This window comes from Anomalospiza imberbis, chromosome 24 (assembly GCF_031753505.1).
Source record: "Anomalospiza imberbis isolate Cuckoo-Finch-1a 21T00152 chromosome 24, ASM3175350v1, whole genome shotgun sequence".
NCBI lineage: Eukaryota > Metazoa > Chordata > Aves > Passeriformes > Viduidae > Anomalospiza > Anomalospiza imberbis.
Window position 1 is genome coordinate 2,457,563 of NC_089704.1, and position 23,178 is coordinate 2,480,740.

At 45.1% G+C, this 23,178-nt stretch overlaps 1 protein-coding gene across 1 annotated transcript in view; it reads right to left on the reverse strand.

Annotated features, from left to right (window-relative positions):
• FEZ1 (fasciculation and elongation protein zeta 1) overlaps window positions 1–23,178 on the reverse strand; it is a 431,041-nt gene that overhangs the window by 314,307 nt on the left and 93,556 nt on the right. The window lies entirely within an intron of this gene.

The window sequence follows — 23,178 nt, forward strand, 5'->3', positions numbered from 1 at the left end:
AATAAAATAAAAATAAAATAAAAAAAAAATAAAATAAAATAAAATAAAATAAAATAAAATAAAATAAAATAAAATATAAAATAAAATAAAATAAAATAAAATAAAATAAAATAAAATAATAAAATATAATAAATTTTCTTCACCGGTTTTAATGGGATAGGCTCAATATTTACGCAGGTGCTGGTTGTTTTTCAGCCAGGGATGGTGTGAAAAATGCATATTTTATGATTGGCCTTTTCGCAAATATTAAATTGAATACTATATGTATTGTGTTATATTGATTAGAAGTGCTGTATTAGCATTTTAATAGCATGGTAAATGTAGTTTTATAGTTAAAAAAGAATCTATGTATGTGTTTTTTTTTTTACTAGCTCAAGCAAGAGATGAGATAATGAAGAAACTCTTCACACAGAGATGCCAGTGATAGGGGCCCATAAAGAATTACTGCCTCCTTATCGGAAAAGACAAACATTCTTCCACCTTCTCTCCGTCTGTATGGAACCACCAGGATTAAGGGGAAGAAGTTGACAAAAACCAGAAAAGTTCTTAATTTGCAAGGAATTTATGCATCATGTATGAGATGTATGAATATGCAACAGGTTATTGCTTTTAAAGATTATTCCTTTGTTCACAAGGCATGCTTATCGGGCTTAAGTGCCCGAGAGCATCCGGACGTCCGTAATTCTTTGCTTTTTATTGTCTTGTAATTGTCCTAACTCTAAATTTTCGTTACTCTAATTGTATTACTATTTTTATAACCATTTTATTATTATTAAACTTGTAAAATTTTAAAAACCAAGTGGTTGGCGTTTTTCACAAATAGATTGTTATATTAACGGACTGCTCACGCCAGGATTGCTATCACGTGGGAACTTGCAAAGTGCGAGCTTGACTGATCCAACAGAGCAGGCCTGATTTTATAATATAAATAGATTATATATAGAAAAATATACGACATATAATTTATGTTATAATTATATAATTTAGTATTCTATTAGAAATAATATATATTTTATCTATTTTATAGATGTTATTATATCATATATAAAAATTATATGTTATATATAATTTATATATATTATAATTTTTTTTTTTCTACCTTACCGCAACATACCTACTTTATTCTTTAACTCTGCCCAGCCCCTGTTCTAGCTCAGCCTTCCCAAGGCCTCACTCCTGCTCCAGGATTAACCCTCCAAGAGATTTACAGATTTACACCCCCCTGTCCTGCTGGCTCTCCCCACACTGGACACGCTGCAGTTAAAAACCTTGTGCCTCAGTTTCCCCTTTGCCTCCAGCTGTTCCTTCCCTTCTCCGAGAGGGGTTTGGGAGTGTTTGATGAGCTGAGCAGCCTTGCCTGTGTATCAGAGCTGGAGGATGCTGAGCTGCCGGAGCGATGCCAACGCTTTCTAATCACAATTCCAGGGGTGACAAACGGCCCTGCTCCCCCAGGGGCTTTTTTATTGCGGGTGGGAGAGGTCCCTGGGCAGATTCTGACTCCTCCTGCGTCGTGGAAGTGTGAAAAATGCATGCTTTATGATTGCAAATATTGAATTGAATAGTGCATGTATTATGTTCTATTGATGAGAAGTGCTGAATTAGCATTTTAATAGTATGGTAAATGTAGTTTTGTAGTTAAAATAGAAACGATGTGTGGGTTTTTTTTAAAGGAATGAGATACTGGCTTTGAGATAGCAGTCACAGAACACCTCAGTCTTCCAGAGAAGAGGAATTTATGGTTCTCTTATCAGAAGGAGCTAATTTCTTCAGGCCTTGCTCAGTCTCGAAGACGCCGCGGGGATTAGAAGAAGGAGCTGATATATCCCAGACAGAGTTTCTTGCTTTAAATAGAATGTGTGCATCCCCACGAAGTATGTATGAATATGCAGCAGTGTATGGTTTTTAAGGGTGATTCCTTTGCTCACAAAGCATGCTTGTCATGGCTTAAGTGCCCGAGAGCATCCGGACGTCCGTAATTCTTTGCTTTTTATTGCCTTGTAGCTCGAAATTTTTATTACCCTAATTGTATTACTATTTTTATAACCGTTTCATTATTGTTAAACTTTTAAAATTTTTAAAAACTAGTGATTGGCGTTTTTCACGTGAAGGACCCGCTGGCAGCTGTTGTTCCCGACTTAGGCTGGGGAGAGAGGCCAGTTAAGGGTTTAATTTCCAGCAGGTGCAACGCAGCGCTCCGACAGCTTATTGTGGACGGAGAAATGCAGAGCACGAGCAGCAAAGAGCTCAGGAGGGGTTATGCCCCGGAAAAAACAGCTCCTGAGAACCCTCCAGCAGGAGAGTTCTCCCCAGCCACCGATTTTTGGGGCTAAAAACACCTGCCTGAGGTGCTTCGCCTTTCCCAAGCACCTGGGCTCATCCAGGTCATCCATGGGTTTTTCCATGGCTTTGGTGGAAGCCAAAAGCCCAGCTCCAAGCCCTAAATGTAGATGTTTTATGTAAAGTAAGTGTGAGTTGCCCTGTCCTGGGCATTACAGCACAGGGTGGTGAATTGCGGTGAAAAATAAGAACCTTACAATTCCGATTGTAAAATAAATCAAACAATTAAAAAGTTCTCTATACAAAAGACCAACTATAAATTGTAATACAAAATCAACAAAATAAATATACATAAACCTGTTATAAAATCCTATGTATATATAAATTGTAAAAAGTAATAAAAAGAGTCCAAAATCCTCAAGAGACACACATAGCCATTAAAAAAAAAAAAACCCTAACGTGTGTGCTACATTAAAAATACATACCAAAATCTTACAAATCTATCAAAATTATAAGATTTTATTTTTCACCACAATTCAGTGGGGACAGGGAGGAATTTGGGGGATCCTTAAATGTTTTTTTTTTTATGATACTCAGTTTGAATTTTGCTTGGGAAGGGCTGCAAAGCTGCTTTGGGGGATGTTATAAATATATATTATATTATTGGCTTTTTGCAAATGTTAAGATAAATGCTCTATATGTAATGTTAAAATAGCTTTATTTTTATTTCTGCTGCTAACAAAAACTTAGACATAATCGTAGTCGTAGCTAATAATGAGTGAACTGTCTGTTTAGTCAAAATAAATCCAATAAATGTATATAATATTGATATACCAACTATCATCATCTACCATCTAAAGAAAACATAAACCAAAGTCCAGACTGAAAGTGGTAAAGAGAACAAACCAAAACCACAACCGAAAAACCACACATACTCTAAAAAAACAGACCCAAAAGGGAGCCATGCAAAGTTGTTCCTAAAATATGTAAACTAATTTATAGAAAAATATAAATGTGCAACAAGCTGATGTAATAGAAAGAGTATTGAAGGGGATCTCTGAAAACAACTGTACTCTCAGCTGAATACCAAACACCCAACCGTTTTTAACCCTTTACTTTATTTCTGTCTCCTACTGTCTTTTTATTAAAGGTTTCGAATTTTACCAAGAAAATTTTTCACAGGGGAATTTTAATGGGATGGGTAAAAACTTTGCTGGAAACAACTGGCTTGAGTGTGCCTTTACCCAGAGCTCCTCCCAGGAGGAAAAAATAGCTGCAATTCCTTGTTTTAACAAGGAGTTTTCTGTGAGGGAAGTGGCTTAGACTATAATTTCTCTTGCAATTCGGGTGGTGTGCCAAGGTGCAGCTTCATCCCAGGGCTCTCTCCGCCCTTTTTCCCCACCACAGAAAAAGCAGGAGCATCTTAATTAGATGGATGGGGAAAGTGGGTCAATATAAACCCTCTCCCTGATCATTTTCTGTAGTGACATTTGGGGCTGCTGCCCGTGTTGTTGTGCTGTTTGGAGGATGGGTCTCTCCTGAAGACCTGCAAATAAATGGGCTGGGTATTTAAAATAAGAGCTGTGAGGCTGGATATGGAAGACTGACACCAGAATTTTCTGTGGAATTAGGAGGAGTATGTGAAGCTTTTGGGATGGTTTTCTCAGCTTGAGCTCCACAGCAACTCCAGCACAGCCCTGGAGAGTTGTTTATAAAGTCCTTTAGGTGCCTACATCAAAAGCATCTTACTGCAGGGCTTTCCTCCAGTTACAGCCCTCCTTGCCTGGGCATTAAAGCATTCTGGCTCCTTGTATTTGATTTTTGTGGACGTTTTCCTTGTTTCATGCCTCCTTGGGAAGTAGGGTTATTAACATGGAGACAGCCTGTACAGTGTCTGGAACAAAAAAGACCATGGTGGGACCCCAGTCGCTATGAAAATGTTGTAATTTGGTAGGTTCTCTGCCTCCTAAGTGAGCCTTTAAGTGAACAATTAAGTGTGTTGTTGGTTTTTTTTTGCCGTGCTCTGGCAGTGCTGAGCTTAGCTTTGTGCTTGCTGCCCTGTGATGTGGATTTTGAAGGGGTTCTTTAGCTCTGGAAGCTGTTCTTCCCATAATATCCTGAATCTGGGAATTTTTTTGCAGGGGTTGATAGCTCTGATCTCCCACTGGTTTGCTGGTGCAGCTCTGTCTGCCGAGGGAGGGAGAACAGGGGTGATGGTGAGGTGGGGACTGCTCTCTTCTCGCAGGGAACAAATCACAGGATGAGAGGAAACGGCCTCGAGTTGTGCCAGGAAGGTTTAGGTTGGATATGAGGGAGATTTTATTCACTGGAAGGGTTGGAACAGGGCAGTGGTGGTGTCATCATCTTTTATATTTTCCATCTGTTTGTTACCTGCAGTTCTTTAGTGTAGAACTCTAAACTCCACACACATTGTGAGCTGCTGCTTGCCTATTTTGGGCAGACACAACAATTCCTCTCCAGGCCTGGCAATCAAGGACACCTCATTGCCTCGGGCCAGAGAGATGGAAACAAAAGTGAGTTGGGGGAGCAAACTTGGGGTAAATGACTTCATTAGCTGAAGCTGTAACTGGAAGATTAACCCTCAATATGCAAATGGACCAAGTTTATAAAAGTGTGAAATCCATGACCTGTCATCCATTTTTGGGTGTAGCTTTGCCCTAAATGTACCTGAAGGCCCTTCTACAAATAGAACTGCTTTTTATTCCCTTAATTTTGGCTGGCTTCTGTTTTTTGGTAGCCCAGAAAGCCCTGGAGGGCTTTAGAAGCTGTGCAGGTGTGGCCCTTGGGAACATTTATTAGCGGTGGCCTTGGCAGTGCTGGGTTTAAGAATTGGACAGGATGATTTTTGAGGGCTTGTCCAACCTAAATGATTCCAGGAGTTTGCTGTGGAAATCTATTAGAGCAAGGAGTGGAGTCTCTTCATAGCCAGTCCTGACTCTGGGAGGATGTTGGGTCATAATCAAATGTTTGGGATCAATCCTGTGTTGGAGGGAATCAATCAATCAATCAATCAATTCCAGGGAAAGGGGAAGGATGAGTTGTCCTTGCACTTTCCAGGTTTATGTGCCCCACCTTGAGTATTCCTGGTGTCCATAATTTGAACATGGATGATCACTGCATCCAAGCTTGTCAGCTGCCCCATGGCTCAGAATCCTTGCTTCACAGAGGGATCACACTTCATCATAGCCTATATCCCATGTCCCTCAAACCTCCCACAGAGGGATCACGCTTCATCACATCCTGTATCTGTGGATGTGGCAGCCTGGTCAGAGAGCGAGAACATCTGATAAGTTTTCTCACAGCGGACTTGTGAGACTTTTTGGAGAGTTGTAGAGAAGCGATGATAACTTGTTATTATAAACAACCTGCAGGTGGTGTATTGTAAAATGCAGGCGAACCCGGTGGGAAGAAATGATGATGTCCGACTCCAGATCAGAAGGCTGAATGATTTCTTTATTAGAACTATGCTATAATATATTAATATACTATTTAATGGAGATACTGAAATTACAAATCTACTTTTTCTAACTACCATATCTAACTCACAACTCGTGCCCCTCTCTGAGAGTGCAGCCACAGGTGGGTTGGATTGGCCATCAGACTCAAAAAATCCTCACCAGAATCCAACCAAGCAATCACCCCAGGTAAACAATTCTCCAAACACATTCCACATGGGAAAAACAAGGAGCAGAAATAGAAATTGTTTTCTCTTTCTTTCTCTCTGTGCTCCTCTTTGAAAAATCCTGAGAGAGAGAGAAACGTGCTTGCCACAGTGGTGTTTTCCTTACTTTCTGTTTTCCTTTTATTCTCAAGGATTGTTTATAAGAAAGGCGTTTTTGTTAATTAGCCAATCAGGTGAAATGTGTCAGAACAGTCTATAAAAGAAAGAGTTTTTCATATTAAAGCTGCTGCTGTGCAAACCAGCCTTCTTGGAGTCTGTGCCACTTTCTCACCCAACAGCGACATCTGTCCCATGTCCCTCAAACCCTGCACACGGTCTGTGCCCTTCTGGGATGCAGCATCAGCTTGGGTTGATTAATGTACTCCAGACTCATAAATCGAAGGAAGTGGATTTGGGGAAGAACTTTCCTGCCTCCAGTAAAACTTGCCTTTAAATTATTTAACAAGCTGATTAAGCGACTCAGCCATTTTACATGGAATTTGTCAAGGCTCCACCGGCTCAACCCGGCGCGATGTGACAGCCATACTTTTATTATGAGCGGCGTATTAATCTTGGAATAGTGCTATTTGTTTTCCTCTCTTGCTTTTATGGTGCTTAAAAGCATGTATCTTCTGCTGAAAATCAATAACTAAAGCTATGAATAATAAAAACCACTGCAGTGAATGGCTCGTAGAGATCCTACGGATGGAAGTTGCAGCAGTAATGACTCTGTTTGCTATCCATTAAGTATGTGAACTCAGAAGAATTATGCAGATTATAATAGCTGTATCAACATAAGTATGTTTTGCTGATAGACTTTGCTGATTGGATCCACGGGATATAAGCCTGCTAATCCCTTGTGCAGAGGACCTGATTATGTTAGAGTGCTCTGCAGATTTGCAGATAGGAAGTTAAGGAACAATTAAAAAAAAAAAATGTTGGCTGTTGTGTGGGGTTTCTCAAAAACACCGTGTTTGGGTTTATTTGTGAAGCAAACATGGGTTTTCCATGGCTTTAGTGGAAGCCAAAAGCCCAACTCCAAGCTCTGGTGTAAATGTAGATGCTTTATGTGAAGTAAGTGTGAGTTGCCCTGTCCTGAGCATGAAATGTCCCAGCAGCGTTGCACAGAGAGCTTGAGCAGTGATTTGGGGCTAGGAGGGGACCTCAAGTGCCCACGTGGTGTGCTCAGCCAGGTGACCAACCCCAAATTGCACGTGGATGTTGGATGCTGCCAGGGACCCCTCCTCCCTTCAGCCTTTCACTGATGTGGCTGAAGCTCATAATGGAACAGCAACAGGGAAAGAAAAAAAAAAAAAAAAAAAACAACCAAAAATCCCACCCTGTAATTAAAATAATCAGCTTGCTGCGCACTTGACACAAGGTTAAACGTCACTGCAGTTCCGTGGGTGAAATTCTGCATGGAGGATCTGCCTATTAATATCACCTTGTTAACACAGTGTGTCACCTCAGGAGGTGACAGTGTGTTCTCAGGAGGTGACAGTGCGCTCTCGTAAATGACAACATGCTCACAAAACCTGCTTCCTTCTTCTTTTAACAATGCTCCAGCTCTTTTCGAGCTGGGCAAGCTGAGGCTGTGCCCCAGGGATGTGATGGATCCTCCTTGCCTGGCTGGGTTTTTGTAGGAATGTGCCCCCTGTTGATGGAGTGACCAAATTATCCTTTGTCTCCTTAAAAAGGAAAAAAAGCCCAGAAGTTTCTTTCCTTAATGTGGTTAAAAGACACCTCATAGGACCTCGGGGACTTCACCTCAATCCTAAGGATACCCAATTGGACAGAAGCCAAAAGGTCCCACCTAGGTAATTCACTAGAAAAAGAAGAGAACAAATGAAATAATCACTTTTGTGGGGTGTTTTAGCAGGAGTAAGAACCTCTTGCCCTGCTCGGGTTTTCCCTGTAAAGAGCTTTGTTATTTTGCCTTTAATTAAAACTTTTCTGTTTCCAGCACTGTCTCAGAAGCCACCCTGCTAATTTTATGCCATCCGAGGTAGCTGAGCTATCTCAGGTGTGATACTTTTCTCTGAGAGCTCATGAGACCTGGCTCAAAGAGATCAAGCATCAGGCTTTCACTGGGGAGGTGCCTCAAGGGATGTGTCCAGGGCTGACCCCTTGTGGCAGGCACATTCTTCTCTCTGCCAGGATTTTTCATAGAGGAGCACAGAGAGAAGAAAGAGAAAACAATTTCTATTTCTGCTCCTTGTTTTCCCCATGTGGAATGTGTTTGGTGAATTATTACCTGGGGTGATTGCTTGATTGGATTCTGGTGAGGATTGTTTGAGTCTGATGGCCAATCCAACCCACCTGTGGCTGCGCTCTCAGAGAGGGTCACGAGTTGTGAGTTAGAGAAAGCAGGTTTGTAGTTTCAGTATCTCCATTAAATAGTATATTAATATATTATAGCATAGTTCTAATAAAGAAATCATTCAGCCTTCTGAACTGGACTCAGACATCAGCATTTCTTCCCACTGGGCTCACCTGCATTTACAATAGGGCCCTCAGAGAAGAGAGACACTGAGGGGTGGGAGTGTGTCCAGGGATGGGGAAGGGATGGGAGAGTCAGTTCTGCCAGGAGAGGCTGGGGGGCTCAGCCTGCAGCAAATGGGGCTCAGGGGGCACCTCCTCACTCTCCACAACTCCCTGACAGGAGGGGGCAGCCAGGTGGGTCCGGCTCTGCTCCCAGGGAACAGGCACAGCACAAAGGGATACACTTCAAGTTGCACCAGGAGACATTTAGGTTGGGTGTTAGGAGGAATTTCTTCATGGAAAGGGCTGTTAGACATTGGCAGCGGCTTCCCAGGGGGGTTTGAGTCCCCATCCCTGGAGATGTCCAAGGAAGGCCTGGAGGTAGCACTCAGTGCTCTGGGCTGGGGACAAGGTGGGGATTGGGCACAGCTTGGACTCGATCTTGGAGGCTCGTCCAGCCTCAGTGATTCTGTGAAGATGCCTTGCTTTGCAGCAGCTGAACCATTCCTGTTCCCTGCGGGCTGCACAGCCACGTGTCAGGCATGGAAATGTCCCATCCCTGCACTCCTTGGCCCTGTCCTTCCTTGGGGACTCTGATCCTGAGCTCCTGGTGCCTGGCAGACGCCTTGGCTCCCCTCTGCCTTTTGCACCAGTGTCTGGAGAGACCTTGGCAGCTGCAGAAATGAGTGGAAAGGACTCAGCAGAAAAAGATCCCCCCAGTCAGCAGAGATGAATGCAAAATAATGCAAAATAGAAATATGTTTTTTTTTTCTTTTTTTTTTTTTTTTGAGTCATGAAAGCACCTTTCTACCAGAATATTTTTCCCAGCATCTCTGCTCCATGCTGAGGGAGGGGGAGCAGCATCACAGCTTGTCACAGTTTTGGGGTTTGAAGTGGGAACTTCTGCTCAGTGAACTGGATGAGTCTGCTGCAAAACTCCTTTGTTTTTCGGGAGGTATCAGCCCTGGGATGAGTGTCTTCAGCTGTCTTTCCATGTGGGGGAGGTTTGCAGCTGGCAGTGCTACCTGGAGTGCACCTTTTGTCCTTGTTTCTGTCTCTTGGCCCACACTCAGCTTGAATTTTGCCTCAACTGTGGCCCAAAAAAGGAAATTTATACCTTAATGGTGCTTTAGGATCCACGGGACAATCATTTATAGCTTGAATTCCATCTGTGATATGAATGCACTTAATTCTGGTGGGGGAACTCCAAGAAAGGAGCTGTGTCTATGTTACAACATCAACCGCAGGGTTGCCCTCATCTTTTCCATTCAGCAAGAGTGGGAGAGCAATGTTATGGATTGGGTTAGATGAGGAATTTATAATCAATACTGGTAATCTAGTGGCTGGGGAACCCATTTTGCTTCATGCCACGGAGGTGTTGCCTCATGCAGCAGCCTGCCCTACCCCAGCTAGCATCTCATTAGCAAATAAAATTGTTATTTTCGGGCTAATGCTGTGAGTTAATGTGATGTGAGCATCACCAAACCCCAAACGTGCCGCATGCAGAGCGGGGCGAGTTGCAGTGATGAATGTCATGCAGAACTCAGAGGCACTAATTGAAGGTGGTTTCAACAGAATATTCAATTAATGCTCTCTGCGTCGCAGACAGTCTGGAAAAGGAGCTGTTTTCTCCTGAGGATCTGTGTTACTGTGCAACAAACAGATGAAAATGAACCGTTTTACGGCCTTCTAATTGAAAGTCGATGCACCGGTTTTATTAAAATTTTCATGGTGGGGGGAACTGGATGCCCCAAGGGCCCAGTAACGGGATGAATAAGCTCCCTCTCCTCTGCTGCCTTGCATCCAGCCTTGGGCAGAAGCGAGTGAAAATAAATTCCTGAGAACTCCCTGGTGGGATCTGTGGCCTCGGCATCTCTTGCACGCGTGGATCCATTTTCTGTGTCCTCTGCAGCACCCTGGGAAGCATTGCTTTGTGGGGACTGGTAGGTAAGGAGAAGGAAAAGGCTTCTCCCGTCATTTTTTTTAGGTAAAAAATTTGGTTTCTTCCAGCTTTGAGTCTTTTTCCCTCTTTCTTGGTGCCATGGTGCCACATATTCAGGAGTTGAAGCTTATTCAGTATGGAGCTTTTCTGCCCTTCCCTATCACCTCTCCAGGGCAGACTGTGCCTTAGTGTGGGGAAGGAAATAATCAAATGGGGAATAAAATAATTAAAGGAACAGATTTCTGGGTTTTTTTCTCTTATCATCCTGCTCCTCTGCATTTTCCAGCCACTGTTTGGCTGCCTGGGTGGCTGCAACTCTTCCCAGCCTGCCTGAGGAACCGTGGATGTTCTTGAGGACGTGGCTGGGAGTGATTTGTTTCCTCCCTCTATCATTTTAACAGCTCCTCTCTTGCCTGATCTATCAATTTCCAAAGGTTATTGGCAGGGATTTGCAATATATTTTAAGCAAAGTGCCTGGACCTGTGTGGTTGCAACTTTTGGGTGCTGGGAGGCAGCAAAAGGAAGATGTTTTCCATGCAGCTTCTGAAAATCCGTGTGCTTGATGAATGGAAGCTGTTATCTGAGCCATTCCGTGGGGCTTCATCTGACTATTAATTTATATTCTTGCCCCCAATGATGATTTAGCTATTTTAGAGCCTTATTTATGACGAGTTCCTATCCCCATTTTGTCATGGTGATGTTGTTGTGACAGTGGGAATTTACAGTTCTTCCTGACAAGAGCGTGCAAGCCAACTGCCTGGATATTTTTTGTATTCCTACAGGCCTAATTTGTAACATAAAGCACTTAATAATTGTTATTAATGAACCTGCTGTGGTCGGTCTATAGACCCAGCTGGAAATCACATCTGCCATCAGATTTGCAGCGAACTCTTGGAGTTGAGGGAGGTGTGAGCAGCCAATGTGGTGCCTGAGGATCAGCAGGAGCTGTGCTTGGCCTTTGTTTTTTTGGGGGGAGAATCGTGGAAATTTAAAAATCTGAACGGCTGCTGTGTGAGGTAAGGAGGATCATATTAACGAGGATTAAAACCCCAACTGCTGGTTTCTTGGGGACAGGGTTGCTGGGACAATTAAATCCGTGCTGATAAACAATTGTTGGGGACTTCAGTAAACATCCTTAGGGATTTTCAGACCCATTCCTCATTTGAACGGAAAGCAGCCAAGATTTTTACAGCCAGTTAGGGATTTCTGACCAGCTCCAGTCTTGGATATCCAACCTGGGATGGAAAGATAACAGATGCTTCTCATTTATCCCCATCTCTCCCACTTGCTTGTGTGTGACCTTGAGAAAGGTGTACAATCTTCATTCCTGGCTGGAATAAGGTGATGTTGAATTCCTTTGGGTTATGGCCAAAGTAGCGTAAAGATACAGGCAGCACAAGCTTTACTGGTATTATCTTTGATTAAACCTTGCAAATCTCATTCCTGGTAGTCCCTCCTGCTTCAGGATGTTCACTGACTTGGGATAACGGGCTCGGCTCTGAGTGGAAGCATCTTCATTACAAACAGCAAATTAAAACGTTGTTTGGAAGTGCACAGATGCTTTTGAGCCATGATGTCAGTAATTAGATGACTTCAGAGGGTTTAATCATCTGAGCACCCCCCAGCTAAGCCCTTATTTCCCAATCCACATCCCCGTGCCTTGACCACGGTGCTGGAAACGAGGTAATCCTTTGAAGTATCACGAGCAGATCTTCGTGAGGAGGATATTTTGCATAATTGGTTTCTGACAAGGCCTAAAATACTATTTAGAGTTACATGGCTGAGTGTTAATTTATGCCCGCTCTCCTCAGCGTAACTTCGTTACACGAAATGTTATTTATGATGCTGGCTCAGATCTATTGTGTGTTGGTGAGAGTGCTGGGATAATGGAGATGTATTGCTCGTTGTGGCAAGAAGCTATAAAAGAAATGGGTAGATGCTTCTCTGCAGTTATGGACTTAATTTTTTAATGTGAGCTATGGTAGCGATTGAGAGTGATGTGATCTGGTAGTCAATGGGAAGTAGGATGGCAGAGGGCTTTTATTCTTCTTTTTTTTTGGGAGGAATAACTTTCTTCTTGGAGATGTTTTTGAGCCTTCTCACTTCTACCAGCATTTGAAGTGATTTGAAATCGAAATAGCGAGTATCGATACGTCGCTGCTTTGTTTCTCTTTAATTAAATGTGAGAATTATACTTAAGCTTAAATGATACAAAAATTTAGTCCTGTATATTTAATATGATTCAACAGCCTAGAAGAGGTGAATAAATGGTGTTTTGCTGTCATCAATTTGATGCTTCTTGACTACTTCAAGCACTTCCACTTGATGGAAAGGGTGACTCTATCCTCATCCAATTTTGAAATACATTTGAAACACATTTTTATGCCCTTCCACTAGTGAAATTCTGCCTTCAGCTGTGAGTTTTGGTGGTGGTGGCTTTGATTTGAATGGGAGCGAAAAGCTGTTTTTCCTCACTCCTTTAAAACATTATAGGCAGGAACGTATCTTGAGTTTGCATTACCTTATTTATGTCTTTGTTGCAAAAGCACAACAGGGAAACAATTGAGGGAAAACAAGACTGAGGTTAAAGTTGTTTTGAAACAATGCAAATACCGGATTTGAGGAGTATCAAAGCAGGATGATTCGAAGTTGTCAGATGTGATTTTTTTCTCCCTCTTCTGTGAAATGAAATTTCTGCAGAAAAAGACCTGACTCCGCAAAGTGCTTCTCTTCCAGCAAATCTCATTTCTCTGATGGAAAGTGGTTCCATCCCAGCTGTTTCCAGTCAAACTTGCAACTTACCCTTTCCTGGGCCAGATTTATTCCTTTGCTCAATATGTTTCCTTGTAATCGAGACATCCCCAAAGCTCTGGGAAAGGAATCAAAACAGCTCCGGGTACTTCAAAGGGTGGAAGTCGCTCTAGCACGTCGTGTTAGATGTCCTGCCACAACTAATCCGGTGTGTGATGTGACCCCTTTCCAGGTGTCCCTGCCTCTCTCAAAGACCTTGAAAAGAGCCCTGATAGACTGAACTGAACTCCTGCTTAAATCACCTGCCTATGCTTCTGTCCCTGTGAAAATGCAGGGGACTGGGGGAAATGAAAGGCGCACGCGGCAGATGAAATGAGAAATGAGGGGAAAGCAGGAAACACACACAGGCAGGGAAGGTGTGAGTGAGAGGGAGAGAGTAAAGGCTTCACTGCAAAAGGTAAAAACCAATAGGAAACAATCAGGCTGGACATAAAGCCAAAAATTTACCGAGAGTCCTGCTGCAGTAAATCGTAGCTGAGCTCCTTCTGATGTTGCGTGCTGATGCGAGCAGAGGGAGCTCAGGATGGGGAGCAAAGGAAAGCAGGAGCAGGAAGGTGGAGGGGGAGGGTGTGTGGGCTGGATATGTGTAAAACACATTTCTCCAGCCTGGAGAAGATACTCATGTCAGACCCCATCTGGGTCTGCAACTTTCTCCTGTGGGGCAGCTGCGATCTCTGCTCTCTGGGACAGGGACAGGACCAGAGGGAATGGCTGGAGCTGTGCCCGAGTTAGATATCAGGAAAAGGTTCTTCCCCCGGAGGGTGCTGGGCACTGCCCAGGCTCCTCAAGGAATGGGCACGGCCCCGAGGCTGCCAGAGCTCCAGGAGAGTTTGGACAGCACTGCCAGGGATGCCCAGGGTGGGATTGTTGGGGGTCTGTGCAGGGCAGGGGTTGGACTCAATCCTTGCAGGTCTCTTCCTGTTCAGGATATTCTATAATTCTATGAAAACGATGGGTCATCCTGGCTCGGTTCATAAAAGGCAGATGATCAGCTTCATGGGACAGCCTGGAGAATGCAGTGAAACTGCTCGTTCTTGGCTTCCCCATGGGCTTTCCTGCAAAGCCATAATTTCCTGGGAGCTACTTGAGGGAGTAAAACCCCACTTGTGTTTCAGTTCATTGAGGCTTAGAGTAACACCCATCAGAAATGGAAGGAATCTATTGTTTAGTCTTGAAATCCCTAAATGATGCAGAGGATCCTTGTTAATATTCTCTTGGAAGGCTGTTTGTGACAATTCTTCACTTTTCACATTGCATTTAAAATTTTTTCTTTAAGGGCTATCACTTAAAATATTCTTTGCAATTATGGTTGTTAAAAAAACCCCACCACAACTTGAAATCCCCAAGGTCAAAGCAGTCTCTTCTTTATATGGCTCACAATAAATTACTTGAAGTCTATTCATAGCATAGGGAAGACCTTTTTATGTAGAAAGGATCATTATAGAGTTGCCAGGTCGTTAATTACATTGGGTTCTTCTACTTGCTATGTGAGTCATTTCCTTGAAGCAGCGAAGATCCTGGTGAGAGATAATGCAGTAAAAAGTGCATTAAAATGCTTCAAATGTCCTTTTGCTCATATCTGTACATCAGTCAGAACGACAACTGATTCCAAAAGGGCACCGCCAATTTAAATCAATAATTTTTTACTGGTGTGGCTGTGACCCGTAGAGATACTGGGAGTCGAGGCAGGGGGCTGGTAGCACACTCGTTGTTGATGCTCAAAGTATTAAAGTTTAATAGACTCTCCAGTCCTGCCCTGCTGTCTGTCACTTTGGTGCAAATCCAGAGTAGCTGCCAATGGAGAAATGCAGGTGCAAGAGCAGAATCTGACCCTCGGTGCCTTGTTTACCAGTCCAACCACCTGCTTGAGGAGATAAAGCAGCTGCTATCTCTGCAGCTTTAAATGTGACATTCAGCCAGTTAGATGCCTGGTCCCCTCATCACTTGAGATGCTTGTTGATTTTTCTTAAATGTCAGAAGAGTTTTCAAACACGATTTGAATTTGGCTGCCAGGCTTGGGTGGCAGTGCTGTCACCTCCTGCAGGGCTTTCCCACAAGGTCCTGCCAATATGTGGGTGTTGATTAAAATGTTGGGGTGAGGGCAAATTAGCCCCTTTTTTACCCACAGTAAGAAAATTTTTGCTGTGATTTACCTCCCTTACCCTGTCCCTTCCCATAGGCATTGGTGTGGGGCTGGGCTATTCCCTGTTTTCCTTCAATCCCATGATGGTCAGAGATGGGACCAGTAAATAAGTGCAGTCTGGCTTTTCCTAAGGGTTTTTAAGAAATGTTTTGCAAGGGAAAACTCAGTCCTTTTTCTCTAAGTTTTTCTCCTTTATTGCATTCCCCTGACCCTCTTCCACTTGCCTTGGGAGTGATGGCATCACTTGGTGGTGATGGCATCAGGAGGAAGAGGAGGTTTCATCTTTCAATCCAGAGGGATCCCTCATGTTTACGGAGGAAAGAGCCGAGGGAAAGCCCTTGGAAGGTGTCAGCTCTGGCTCTGCCTGCTCTCTGTTCAGCTGAGGTGTCCCTTTAAGTCTGTGCAGGAGCACAGACTGTCGGGAGACTAATTCTGGTTGGAATAAAAAACAAGTACCAGCTTGTCCAAGCAGATCCAAGGGCCAGACCATGTGAGGTGAATCCATTTTGGCTTTGGCTCCCATGATTTTTTGGCTGTGTAAGGCGGTTCCAGGTAAAGCTAGGCAGGATTCCTGCTGCCTCCATTGGCCCTGAACAAGGTGGGTTGTGGGCAGGAAGACAATCCATGCCCTCCCAAGGTTTCCAAGCCCCAGTGGTTTGTCAAGCCCTTGTCAGCAGGTCTTTGAACCTGGAGGGGAAACGTCCTCTGCACTGGAAGGAGCATTGCCATCATCACTGTGGCTCTTTAGGACAATTGACAATTTGGATTATTGGGGTCTTCAGAACATGGAGCTTATCAGCTGCTCTAAATCAGCTTTGTCAGCTGGACATCACCACAGAGCTGGAAAATGGCATTTTTTCAAAAGCTGTGGAGACAGAAATGTTCAAGGCCAACTGGACAGGCTTGGAGCAATTTTTCTAGTGGGAGGTGTCACAGCCATGGCATGGGTGTGCAATGAGATGATTTTTGGGGCCACTCCCAACCTAGGCTTCAGGGTTTCTATGACCTGAGTTGTGAGGAAGAGGAGGAAGAAGTGTGCAGCCACAGAACCCTGGGCACAGCTTTCTGCAGGCTGAGCAGCATTTTCAGCACTCAGAGAGTCTGACAGAAGATCTGCTCTCCCCTTTTGAAGAGGACAGGGTGGCCGTGGGGCAGGACAAATGTGCTGTGTCTAATCATGAGCTCAAAGCTTTCACTATCAAACCTTCAGCCTTCCACAGCCTAATTACAAGTTGCCTGGTGCATTGGTTACGATGAGCAATGAAGATATAATCACTGTTGTTATTTGTCCTTTCCTGGCTGCAGCTGTTGAAACAATTCCTCCTTCACAGCCCAGACAATTTCATGGCTTTAATGTGTCCCCATCACTCCCCAGTCCTGTGCACGAGGAGCCACGCACCAGAATCTCCATGAAAGCAGCCTATTTCCTGCGTGAAGCCCGTGAAATTGGGGAAGATAATATTTTCAGAGCTGCTGGTACCCTGATTGCATGTTTGTTTGAAATGACAGTTTATGTTGTCTCTCTCTTTCATTAGGGAGGTTCAGCGATCGCGATGTTATTAACTAACAACAGCACTCACTGCATATAAACATGATTCTGCAGAGACACTCCAAGGAGCACTTGAAGGCAGAGGGGAGGGAGATGGAGAAGGAAGAGAGATGTGATGTTTCTTGCTTCTTTTTCTTTTTTTTTCCTTTCCTGAGGAGGGAAGGTTTGGAAGAGATTTTTAAGTAGATTAGAAGCTCAGAAGAGTTTCGTTTTGTGCTGAAAGCCCTGACAGCAAAGGGGAAGAGTAGCACTGACTCCAGGGTGGGAAGTCTGGCATTCCTGCAGTGCTGGGCTCTTCCAGGGCTTCAGACAGAACACTGGGAAGCTCCTTTCTGTGTAGCCCAGTGTCTTAAAGATGGGTCTGAAACAGAACTTTCCATCTCCAAATGCTTGATCTTGCATCCTTGGCTGCTCCTACCACACATCAATCCATACACCAAAATTACACCAGCAATCATGTCGTGTAACAATGACACATTAACAATCTGCATTACAGCAAATTATATAAAAACAGGTATTTCCCCAAACTTGGATGGGTTGGAAAATTCAGTGGTTTGCTCTTGAAAGACCTTCTAAAACTTCTGGGGAGAAAAAATATTAATCTGCCTCCAGACTCTCTAACACAGTGGATGGTCTGCTTTATCGTGATTTTTTTTCCACAACAGAAGTAGCAAAACTTGTATTATGTGGCACTTTCCTGCCTTTTTACTTTTCCCTTGTGTCATCAGTTTGGACAGGACCAGGTGCCATTCTCCAGCAGGGTGGGAGATGAGGGTCTTGTGTTGCCCGAGCAGATCCTTTCCAGCTTTGAGCTGCACCCAACGTTCCGTGCTGCAGCTGTATGCACCTCCCAGCGTCTGGAGTGGATCCTTCCTCCTCTCCCAGCTCCAGCTCTGCGCCAGGCAAACACTGTCACTTAATTACCAGCCCGTGACTCCATCCCAGCAGTCCCTGTCCAAAGGCTCATCGCAGTCCTGACAGCTCCTGTGACAACTCCTGTGACAAGGCTGCTCTGCCAGGGGAGCCAGGGCTGCAGGATTGTCTTCCCTTGATGCAGTTTAGAGCTGGGGATCCGTGTGGGCTAATGAAATTGTTGCTGGGGGGAGGGAAAGGAAGCACGGCCTTTCGGATTTTGTAAGGATGTTATTGGATGATGAGTTGCTGGAGTTTTCATGGGCAGAGGCTTCTGCAGCTAAAATATCCCACTCAAAATTCCAGCAGCACCTCAGAACATCCCTGCTCTGGTCTTGCTGTGCAACTTAGGGTGACTGGGCTGTAAAAATAGCATTTTCCCCAGGGTCTCCTGGGCTCCTTGTGGAAAACCAGCAGCGTCTGGGGGCTGATAGTGAGGATGAAACAGTTCAGCTGTGGCATTTGCCCTTGGAAATAGCAGAAAGGCAGCTCTGCTGTGAGGCCAAGTGGTGGGATATGTGGTCGTTTCATCCCTTGCTGGGATTGCTGGGAGAAGAGGAGCTGGTTGTCCTGTCAGGACTGGGGCTCTTTGCCCCTAAATCTGTGCTGTCTGTGCGATGGAGGAAGAGGATAAATTGGTTTAGTGTGGCCAGCACCCAACCTGCATGGTGGATGTGCTGCTGATTTCCCATGCTGCTGGTGCTGCCTCTTATTAAACATAAATAGCTGTGAAATGGACTTCGGGAGAGGAAGGAGGTGGGGGGAGATCTATCCTGAGGTATGAACTTGCATCAGATGAAGCCAGGCAAGTTGTTTATAGCCAAGGCTGCCCATTACAGGATCCTGTTTGCAGCGAGTTAACTCTCTGCCAAGCAGTAATTGTTCTGGCTAAAAATTTCCATGCTGTAAGTCTGCCCGGGGCTATGTGAAATTGGGGGAGAGGGGGTGGGTTTTGTCTGGTTTAAGGAAAAAAAAAAAAGTAACGCAGTGAAGCTGAAGAGATCCAGTCTCTCCATGAGATGGAGGCAGAGACTTGGAGTTTGGCAGGGGGATGCAGAGGCTGTGCAGGATTGAACAGGGAGAGAAGTGATGGGTCTAAAGAGAGATAAGTGTCTATTTTCATTTCTACCCCTCGTAAACAGCAGACTTTGTGTCTGTAATTGCTGTTGTCGTGTTCAGCCCTGGGTGGGCTGGTTGGTTAATGTGGATCTCCTGGCTAGACAGAGGAAAAGGTTCAGAGAGATTGTTAAAGGGGTTTGATGAAAGGTATAACAATTTAGGAAATGGCAGAAGGCTCCTTTCAAGCCTTAATTTGGCCATTTGCATGGGTTTATTCACTGTGATTGCTCGAAATGATGTAATTGGGTGTTATTTTCTCCATGGGAGAGCTTTGTCTCCTGCCAGGAAGTGTGAGCTCCAGTGCAAACACAGCTCCTGGGCTCTGGTGTGTGTCCATCCTGCCTGCAGGAAAAACCATGGACAACAAAAGGACAGGAAAAGCTGGAGATGTCCTTGGACGCTGCTTTCCAGCAACTTATGCTTAGGGAATTTCTGAGCTGGCCGTGTGAGACTGCTTTCGTTCCAAATCCCTTTTCTCCCTTGAATTTGATTTCTTACAGATTTCCCCCACACTTGTGCCTTTCACAGCAGTCTGGTGCAACAAGTTTGAGTTAATTAATGAGTTAATGTGCGTGTGCACAGAGAAAACTCTTCAGTTTTGAGCTTGAAGCTTGCAAAACCCCAGTGCCTGAACTTCAGAGCTGCTCATCGCCCATGATGCTGCTGGAGGAAGCCAGGGAGCTGCATCCCTTCCCGCTCCCTGGGAGCAATGCTGGGCTGGGGTGGTACCCAAGCCTCCTCTGCGGGGTGGGCTGGCACTGCTGGGCCGTGTGGATCCCTCCCTGCGTGTGCCAGCTGATTAGAAAGCAGAAGAATGGCAAGAGAAAATGAAAATGAAAATGGGAAGGAGCTTGACAGCCCATGGAGAGGTATTTCAGCTGCAACACAAAACATTTGGTGGTAATTATAGAATAACCTTCATTTAAATGCAAATAAGCCTGTAATTAAGATAAGGGCTCTGTCATTTGCCAGCATTCCTCCTTCCTTCCCGTGCCAGCCGTGGCTTTGGAGATGTTCCCCACCTCGCCCTGGTGCTGCCTGTTTGTCCAGAGGCTCCTGTGGTGAGGATGAGTGATAAAGGAATCCAGTTCTGCTGCCCTTGGAGCCATCCCAGCCGAGTCTGCGATGGGGCTGTGTCTTGCTTGGACCCTGTGGCTGACAGTTTCTGCTAAAACCCTCACTCCAATCCCATCTCAGCTCTCAGGGTCTGGGTGTCAGGATGACCCCAAGATTGTTAAAGTCCTCGTTTTCCAGCCTGTGCAGCCAAAGAAGGAGTCTGGATGCGTTGGGTCGGCTTCTCAAGGTTGTTTATTTTCCCTTATCTAGAACATTCTCTCTCTGCCCTGCTGAGCTCTGTCCAGCAGGTTGGCCATGGCATTCTGTCTGCCCTCAGGGTGGTGTTTACATTTTATACCAAAAACTACCAAAACCTACATGTGCTATGTTTACAATAACGTGCCAATATCTGTCATTTCTGTTGGACAGTGTCTCTACCTTAAACCAACAGAAAAGTGTCACCATCACAGCAAGACATGGAGGGCAAGGAGAAGAAGGTCAGGACATGCCAAAACCCTTCCTTGCCCTCTTGAACCCCATTCTAAGAACCCCAAAATTCTACTTTTCCATCCTGTGTCAATTCCCCTATTAAACTACTCAAACCCTTGTGGCTTGTAATTCCTCATACAAAGTTGGCAGTATTTTCCATGGGCTAAAACAGGTGTTTTTGAGACAACCAGGGCAGCCTGAGGAATGTCCTGGATTCCCACACTCAGCTCTCTGAGGCTTCAAAGCTGGGTTTGGGCTGTGCTTGGATGTTGTTGAGAGGAAGACCTCCACAGACCACACTGTGGCTGCAGCGTCCTGCTGCACTTGGGAAGAGTGTGGGGGCTCACTTTGGAGCCCAGTTCTTTCAAAGGCAGGGTGGTCCACAGTTCCACTGCCAGGGTGAGGTGCCAGCAGTGCCGTGGAGGGTACTTCCACCTCATTGAAGCAATGACTGGTCTTCACTGGGAGAGATGGATGTTCCCTTGGTGTGAACCACTAAGAGCCAGGTGAAGCCAAGTTGGCAGCTGAGCTGGAGTGAACTACACAGGGTACAACAATGGAGTAACGGCACTCACCATTCTGTTTTGGAAGTGTGAGAAATGCTCCTCACTTTCAAAAATTTCAAAAGTTTATTAAAACCTTATTAAAAAATACAACAGAAGACTGAATAGAGAAAATATCACAGCGCTGGGAACAAAGGATTTTTTTTCCCCACCATGTGTTCACCCACACAATGGAGGTTCCACCTTTTAACGCTTCAGCCCCTCCCAAAGTTCTGTCCATCGACTCCTTCTTCGCTGTCCAGGGATGGAGCGAAGAATCCTTAAATCCTGATTGGAGCCAGGTGCTGCCATAGTGACAATCCCACCCTCCCAAATGTCCCAAACCCAGGTAACAACACAAGGGGGGTAAAACTATAACTATAAATCTATAAAACTTCTCTCAACTTATATACATGAGATATATATATATATATATATATAATCTCATATCCATATTTGCCTTTTAATTGTGGGAGTCAACCATGGCATTCCTCATCTGTCACAGAAGCATCAGTGTCACAGAGCTGACAAAACACAGGTGATGCCTTGGAAACACCAGCTGGGGGAGGCAGCACCCTGCCCTTGCTCACTGGGAGTGCTGGGACAGGAGCTGGGCTTGCACTGGTTCTGCTCGCTGGGGAGGGAAACCAGAGCACAGGAAAAGCCATTGCTGGAAAGGTTAACCAGCAACCTTTGCTTAAACTGTCTCAATCTGTATGAAATGTTATCTCTCTGCCTGACTAAAGATATGTGAGCCGAGGGAGCGGAGATGCTCCCAGATTGTATTTATCTAGCCCTTTGAAAGGGCGTTTGAGGAATTAACTCGGCGGCTTAGGAGAACTTTAATGTTCCGATAAGTGGCTGGGGCTGCGTCTCCACCTGTCGCGGTGTGAAACCTGCACTGGAGCACTTCCACGGCCTGCTTAGGAGGAGGAAAACTCTTCATCCCAGCTGTAAAAAAGCTGCCAACCTCCCAAGGACTGCTGGTGCCACTTCCTTGCCTGGCTGTCCCCTTCCCATCCCGCTGAGAGCCAGCAGTGCTGTCTGCACCCATCCCTCGGGTGCTGCTGGGGCTGAACTGGCTCAGATTCCTGAGGAAATGGTGTCTGGTATACTCACTCATTCCCTTTTTCTTTTCCTTCTTTCTTCTCTTCCCTTTTTCAAATCCTTCTTGGGAGGCTGCAGGTGTCAGAGGGGAGGGAAGGTGGGGTCAAACCCCGTTGTGTTGGAGGTGGAGGTGACTCCAGCCTGCTCCAGCAGTCTGGGATGCTTTTTGGGGGTGGTTTGGGACTCGGAGCTGCGGGTTTTCCATTCAGTGGCTCCTGGGGATGGAGGAGAAAGGCAACCAAAGTAGTTGGAATAAGTGGTGGTGTAGATGATTTCCTCTGGATTTCTCCTGGGCAGAACAGGAGACCTGGTGTGATACCAAAGAGGTCACATTTCTCACAAGGACTGGCAGCAGGATTTGATCTTCAGTTGCTGAGCTGAGCAGGGCAGGTGGGAGAAGCTGGACTGAAGGTTTTCCTTGCTGGAGAGGACCAGAAATTTACAGCCTGCTGGCCCAGGTGATTTCTGTGCTTCCAGAAAGTTCCAACTGGAGAGTGTGTGGGAGTGTAAAGATGCAATTAAACAGCATGGTGCAGCAGCAAGCCCTCAGGCTGCTCAGGAAAGACTCCAAAGGAGCAGAGCTTAAAAAAAAAGAAAAAAAAGTAAAGGGCAATTTGCTGGCAAAAGTGTTGAATATACAAAGAATATGTCGATACAACTCCGCTTTTAATATTTGATACTGGCCTATGAATAATTCCCCTCCATGTACAGGCAGCTCAGTGACCTATGAAGAGGTGCTGGGGGAGCAGGGAACGCCTGGACACGCGATAAATGCTTGATAAGGACAAAGGAGAGAAAGAAGCCCTGCGGGAAAAGTCTTCCACTGCCCACGAGATGGCAGACGGTGCCCATGCAGCACCTGAGCACCTCCCGGCTGGGCTGGGGGTAAAACCACGCCTTGGTCTGAACTGCCAGGCTGGCCAAAACCGCAGCCTCTGGGGCTCTTTCAGCACGTCCAAAGCCATGAGTTGCTGTGGCATCCTGAAAGGTGGGAGAAGCTGAGGAGTCATAGGATGGTTTGGGTTGGGAGGCACATTTAAAGCTCATCTCGTTGTCCCCCACCTCCCA